The sequence below is a fragment of the Vigna unguiculata genome, chromosome 7 (genome assembly GCF_004118075.2).
Source record: "Vigna unguiculata cultivar IT97K-499-35 chromosome 7, ASM411807v1, whole genome shotgun sequence".
In the NCBI taxonomy this organism is placed as follows: domain Eukaryota; kingdom Viridiplantae; phylum Streptophyta; class Magnoliopsida; order Fabales; family Fabaceae; genus Vigna; species Vigna unguiculata.
Genome location: NC_040285.1, coordinates 11,888,262 through 11,895,922, shown reverse-complemented (window position 1 = coordinate 11,895,922; position 7,661 = coordinate 11,888,262).

The following is a 7,661-nucleotide window of genomic DNA, read 5'->3' as shown; positions in this document are numbered from 1 at the left end:
AAAGCAAAGTGTCATATCCTAATGTATTCTATTGATTTCAATTTCTTCTCGATGTTTTTTAATTTTCAATTAAAGCTTCTTCTTTTTTAATGTGATATATTCCATCAAATTATTCATAACCATGTTAATTGTATAAGTGAGATGGGTAACACGATAGTGGTATAATTGTTATTGTTAAGATGAATATTCATGATTTATTTAAATTTTAAATTTTAAAAATGTTTTTTGTTTGAAAATGACTTCATTTTAATTTTGGAATGGTCGGAAAATGAGAATCATTGTCTTTAGGATTGTGCGAGCACCGGAGGGGACAATTTGGTGGTCTATGGTTGATATAGATTCGTAGCGAAGTCAATGGAATTTTGGTTGAGGCTTTTCTTCTTCCTGCGCGTTATTTTCTTTTCTTTTCTTCTTTTTCTTTTCTTTCTGCATTCCATAAAATTGGTAATCCTCAACACTGTTCTGCATTAAACTTATAATAAAAATTTTACATTTTTTATTAATATTTTCTGGACTAAATATATTGGAAAATATTTTTAGATCAGAAAATATCTTCTAAAATACTTAATTTAATATATTAAAAAATATATTTTTAAGTGAATATTCCGATAAATATTTATAAATTAAAAATATAGTCTGAAGCAACTATTTTATTTATTTTTCAGAATGAATATGTAAAAAATATTTCCATATTCAAAAATACTAAAAAAAAAGGAAAGTAGTAAGACATGGTTTGTATCTGCATATCAGAGTAAGACATGAAGTTAAAATTAACTACATCGTTGAAGTTAATCGAATCTCAATGTGAAGGGATAAAGTCTCAATGTGAAGGGATAAGGAAAATGTCATTTAAATGGCTTTAGAAAAACCTATTTTTGTTGACAAACAAGTTTCTTTGGATAAACACTCTTTGTATTCAGATTTGTTGTATTTTGAAATGAAGCACTACATGCTCCTTTTATAAACTTCTGAACATGATCCTTCAACTACATTCATTAAATATAACCACTACCTAACTCACAATTAATGAACTCTATTGCATGCTTAAGCTAGACCCACTCTCAACTTTTTTGCACTCTCCTAGACAATTATAACAACTTCCAACTACCAACATTTAAGTTTACCCAACAAAATCCCCCCGTAAACTTAAATGCTCTTCTTGTCCTTCATTCCAAGTATCATCTTGTTCTCGAACAGAGAGGATGGCAGTGGCTTTGTAAACAAATCTGCAGCTTGTGCTCGACTTTCGACATGCTCCAACTCTACATTTCCTTCTTTCACTTGTTCTCGGATGAAGTGAAATCGAACATCAATGTGCTTGCTTCTCTCATGATTGACCGGGTTCTTTGCCAATTCAATGATCGACTTGTTATCAACTCGGATCATAGTCCCCTTTTCTTGCTTCAATTCCAGTTTGCGTAGAAGGTTTCTAAGCCAAACTGCATGGCAGACACTCCAGGATGCTGCAACGTACTCTGTTTCACATGTTGACAGTGTTACAATGGGTTGTTTCTTTGAAAGTCAGGTGAACGTCGTGCTCCCTATGAAGAATACATATCCAAACGTGCTTTTTCGGTCATCAACATCTCCACACCAATCACTGTTTGAGTAGCCGACTAGTCGGTAATCATCCGTTCTAGTATACATCAGGCCTAGTGACATTGTTCCTCTCACGTACCTTAGAATTCTCTTTAGGGCCTTCCAATGAGTATACCTTGGTTCCTCCATATACCGACTTGTTATTCCTACACTCAGCATTAAATCTGGTCTGTATTTGTAAGATACCTGAGACTTCCAATCAGACTTCGGTATTTGCTCGCATCAACTCGGTCTCCATCTGCATACTTAGAAAGTTTTGTGCCCATTTCTATAGGAATGGAAACTGGGTTGCAACTTGTCATCTTAAACTTCTTCAAGACCTCCTCAGCATACCTTTCCTGCGACATAAAGATATCGTCCTTCCCATGAATGACTTCCAAACCAAGGAAATACTTCATAAGACCTAAGTCGGCCATCTCGAACTCCTTCTTCATCACTTCTTTAAATGTTTCAATTAGCTCAGCATTATTCCCTGAGAAGATAAGGTCATCAACATAGAGGGCAATGAACATCACATCTTCTCCTTTCTTCTTTATGTAAAGAGCATGTTCATAAGGGCACTGCTCATATCCATTCTTCTTGAAGTATGTGTCAATTCTTTCATTCGTGGAGCTTGCTTCAAGCCATAAAGTGCCTTCTTCAATCTCAACACTTTCTTATTTTCGCCTTTTCGCATGTTTTCGAGTGGTTGTTCAACATATACTTCCTCCTCCAAGACTCCATTCAGAAATGTTGACTTCACATCCATCTGCAAGATTGTCCATTTTTGTTGAGCTGCTAAGGAAATCAACAACCTGATTGTTTCCATCCTCATCATTGGAGCGAATACTTCGTCATAGTCTATTCCTTCCTTCTGCTTTATATCGCTCGACTTCACCATCAACATTTGTTTTCTTCTTGTACACCCATTTTACGCCAATAGGCCGAGCTCCTTTGGACAGATCAGTTAGCTCCCACATGTTGTTGCGTTCGATTGTTCCAATCTCCTCATTCATCGCCTTTTGCCACTTCTCCTCATGTACAACCTCTTCAAAGCTCAAGTCTTCTGAATCTGCCAAAAAACATATAACATGTACTTCATCAGTCGAGTTGTATATGTCTTGCAAGTTTCGCGCTCTAGGCTGTAGAGGTTCATCTTCTTCATCAGAAGTCTCATGATCTCTCACAACTAGTGGTATATCTATTTCCAAGCTTCTAGACTCCTTCTCCAAGTAGTTCCACTTCCACTCGCTCTCTTCATCAACTTGAACATCTCGACTCATAATCATTTTCTTTGTTATTAGGTTGAACAACTTATACGCCTTGGTTTTTTCATCGTACCTAATAAACACGTACTTCTTGCTCTGATCTTCAAGTTTGGTCCTTTGTTGAGTTGGAACATGACCATAAGCAATGCTGTCAAACACTTTGAGGTGAGACACACTCGGCTTTCTTCCACTCCAGACTTCTTGCGGTGTTTTCTCGTTCAGCTTGGCATGTGGACATCTATTTTGCACATAGATGGCACATTGCACTACTTCTACCTAGAACTCCTTAGGCACGTTCTTGTTTTTCAACATTGTTCGAACCATGTCAAGAATGGTTCGATTTATCGTCTCAACTACTCCATTCTGTTGGGTGAGTATGGTGCTGTCAGAAATCTCCTTATTCCTTGCTCCTCACAATACTTCATGAGCTCGGATGAGATGAACTCGCTTCCTCGGTCAGACCTAACATATTTGATAGGCATGACAGTCTCTTTTTCAACCATTGCTTTAAACCTTTTAAACACTTGGAACACCTCGAATTTCTCCTTCAAAAATACACCCATGTTTTTCTTGAAAAATCATCTATGAAAGAAATGAAATACATTTTCCCACTGAAAGATTCAAGGGTAATGAGTCCACAAATGTTTGTGTGAATTAATCTGAGTTGTTCCTTTGCCCGGTACTCGACAGTCCTCGAAAATGAGGTCCTCGGATGCTTTTCGAGCACACACTCTTCACAAAATTTCTTTTCAAACTCCACAGTCGGGAGTCCTCGCACCATCATCTTTTTCACCAACTTTGCCAACCCACCAAAATGCAAGTGGCCAAACCGAAAGTGCCACATCATAACTTCATCCTTCACGTCAAGTTTCAAGCACCTCTCTTGGACTATTTTCAAGTTCAGCTTGTACATCCTGTTCTTCTTCATCTCTACTCGAGCAATCAATCGATCCAACTTGTCTTTCAAGTATGTACTCGGTCTTTCATCAGAACCGAGTAGTCTTTCTCTATAGGTTGGGTACATAGTACACGTCTTTGATTTCTCCAACTCGATTGTTCTTTTGCAGGTACTAGATTGTACATTGGCCTTTTATTGCCACCTTTGATGCATCTCCAAATGATATGTGTCCAGTCTCAACTTTGGTGAGCTCCTTAAAAATATTCTTGTCCCCGCACATGTGGTTGTTTGCTCATGTATCAAGGTACCAAACCAAGTTGTCAGAACAACTCGGACTTACCTCGGCACCTAATCTCCTGGACATCATTAATACTTCTTCTTCCTCGACATCCTCAAAAAGGAAGTTCGTTTCCTTCTTGCTTTCAAATCGGCAGTCTTTCACGAAATCTCCAACCTTCCCACAATTGTAACATTTAACTCCTGAGTAGCAGTCTTTGGCAAAATGGTCGTACTTCCCACATTTGAAGCACTCAACTCCTCAGTTGCTCGACTGACCTCCTCGACCTGTACCACCACGACCTCCACCTTGCCCTCGGCCACACCAGTTTTGTTGGACGACCTGTTCTTGACCTCTTTCATACCCTCCTCTGCCTCTACCACCTCGGCCTCGAGTGTTCTGAGTATAAGGAACCTTCTTCTCCCTAATGGTTGTCTTTGCTTGGAGTGCTTGATTAAAGGACTCCTCCTCCTTCTTCTTTCTCCGCTACTCATGTGCTTCAAGCGACCCGGCAAGCTCTTCCACCGAGAGTAGTGTCAAGTCCTTGGATTTCTCTATTGCGCAAACTATATTCTCGAAGTCGTCGGTTAACAACCTCAAGATTTTCTCCACCACTCGGCAAGCGGGCAATGTCTCTCCATTTCTACTAAGCTGATTCACTACAGTCTCAACTCGGGAGACGTACTTGACAACCCCTTCATCTTCCTTCATCCTCATCCTTTCAAGCTCTCCTTTGGGAGTTTGAAGTCGAACTTGCTTCACACGATTATCCCCTTTGTAGGCCTTCTCTAGAATATCTCACGCTTCTTTTGAAGACATAGCATTTGCTATCTTCTCAAAGCTGGACTCATCAACAGCTAGGTACAACACGTACAAAGCCATTTATTCCTTTGCTCGTGTTGCTTTTAACATAACAAGCTAGGCTATCGTCATTCCTCCAACGTCCTCTGGTTCTTGGTGCCCATTTTCGACCACCTCCTATACTTCTTGGGAACCAAGGAGAGCCTTCATCTGCAGGCTCCAGTTATCATAGCCGACACCTTTTGATAACTTCGGCAGGGGCATGTTGTTAGCTAAGCTGGCCATCTCGATCAAACTCTTTAACTCTCTGATACCAATTTGTTGACAAACAAGTCTCTCTGGATAAACATTCTTTGTATTCAGATTTGTTGTATTTTGAAATGAAGCACTACATGGTCCTTTTATAGGCCTCTGGACATGACCCTTCAACTATATTCATTAAATATAACCACTACCTAACCCACAATTAATTAACTTTATTACATGCTTAATTAATGCTAGACCCACTCTCAACCTTTTGCACCCTCCTAGACAATTATAACAACTTTCAACTACCCACATTTAAGTTTATCCAACAACTTTTGATTTCAAGTCCTTGGTTGGGATAGTTAGATGGTAGATGGGAGAGTTTTAGAATTAGGGAACATATTTTTTTTGTGGAATTTACATATTTTGATGTTTTTTCAGTTTGAGTATGGTTTATAGTGGTAAGCTAATGAATTTAGAGAACGATAAAGGGGGTTTAGTGAATGGGTTGTTTGTGGGAAAGGACATAATTGTGGCAAGCATGTTTAAAAAGTTGAGTAAAAATAAGTATCAAAGAAAGAAGCATGTGGATGACTTCTGTAGGTTCTACATTCAGCTTGTTTTTTCAGTGTTTTACTTTCCAAGAAACTCACAAAGCGTTACGAGTGTGTCTTTTAGTTTGTAAGATGTTTTAGATGAATAGGGCATGTATAATTGGGGATTGTTGTTCATAGGTTAATAGATATTTCTTTAAATAGGGGTTCATCAAACTTCCATTAGCAAACAAATGATTCTACGTTATACTTAGCTGAATGTGTGGTTGTTTTATAGGTACGTGGTTATTGATGAATGTTGTAGACATTATTAGGAGAAAGAGATTCTTGGATGAAAAAATTTATTCACTTTTTGTTGTTCTATTCATGTCATCAACAATACAATTTATAGACTTATAATTTTCGTCTGTTGTACTCTCAACAGCTATAAACAACTAGTATATTAACTATCCAACGGTTAGTGTATTAACTATTCAACGGTTACTACATTAATCACCCAACGACTATAAACGGCTAATATACCAACTACCAACGACGGCTATAACATAAATTTTATTCTATTTAAGTTTACCTGAAAAACATTTGTAAAGTACAAGTACTTTTTGTGATTATTATCAGGAATTATTGAAGTGTACGCACTGATGTTAATTACTATGAATTTTGTGTTTTAAGTTTGGGCTATTGAACATTTAACTATTCTCGATGTTTCACAGAAGAGCAAAAACAATTAGATGAAATACGCGAAGCTTTGTCAAGTGCTAAGTAACTTGGAGTTAGATCTAATGCTTGATTTGAAAAGAAGTGGGAACAACTTTTTGAAGAACAAAGGCTTTGTGAAATTCAAGTCGAGGCTAATGAAAAGCAGATAACTGAATTTCAATGTAGACTTCAAGTATTAGAAGAAAACGTTTTTGCTGATAAGCCATGTTTTGGGAAAGGTCGCGAGGATCCATAAACCACTATTGCGCCAAATAGACATGTTACTAGTTATATTGAGCATAAAAGTTGTTTTGCCAGGGTGAACTTGGGAATGTTGTACCGTAGATGCACCTCAGATGGTGAGGGCGACTAAAGTTGGTTAGTATATATGTAAATTGCCCTATGTATGTAAAATGTATACAAATTTTGTGAGTGAAAAGTTGGTGGTGGTCTTCCATTCGGGTAATAGTTGAGGTGCAAAACCAGATATTTTTGTAACACCACTTTCGAGATGTTACCTGTAATTTATATAATTATCAAAATATATCATTATAATAAGTAGGAAAATTCACAATTTTTTTTTTCAAAAGTCACTTTCTAAAATGTTCATCGAAATGAAAAATTATTATCCGATGTAAGCATTAATAAAATAAATCAAAATGATTTAAGGTGTCAAAACCAAAGCTTATTAAAAAATTCTTTCAAGTTCAAATCTCAAAATCAATCAACTATTGCTTAATTTTAATACTTAAAGCAGTATAATACTAATTATCACACATCATGAATATCTTTTATGATAAAAGTAGAACTCATATATTCTTTTTTTCACAACTTTAAACATCTAAACATACTCATCACATCTCACTATTCTTTTTCACATAAACAACCCGATGCATACATATATAATAATCAATAAAATTCTTCAATCTAAAACTATTTCTTTATTTATTTCACAAAATACTGACCGATGTACTCTCTAACGCGAACTTTATAAACATTATATATATATATATATATATATATATATAACCACCAACTTATTATTCCCGTTATATTAAAATAAAAAACAAAACAAAATAAACCTCCATTACGAATGGCGGATCTTCACAAAAATTTTTTAGGAGTCAAAAATAATATACTCAAAATTTATATATTTAATATTACTGTGATTAATTCAATAAAAATAAATACATAATCTAGTATATCTATAACTATGAAAGAAATTACACATATCTAAAAAAATGTCTATGGTTTTTTTTATATTTTTGAACTCATGGTAATTGAATCATAATTAAAATTTTCACTTAACTTTTTTCGATGTAAATAACCATATTATCTGT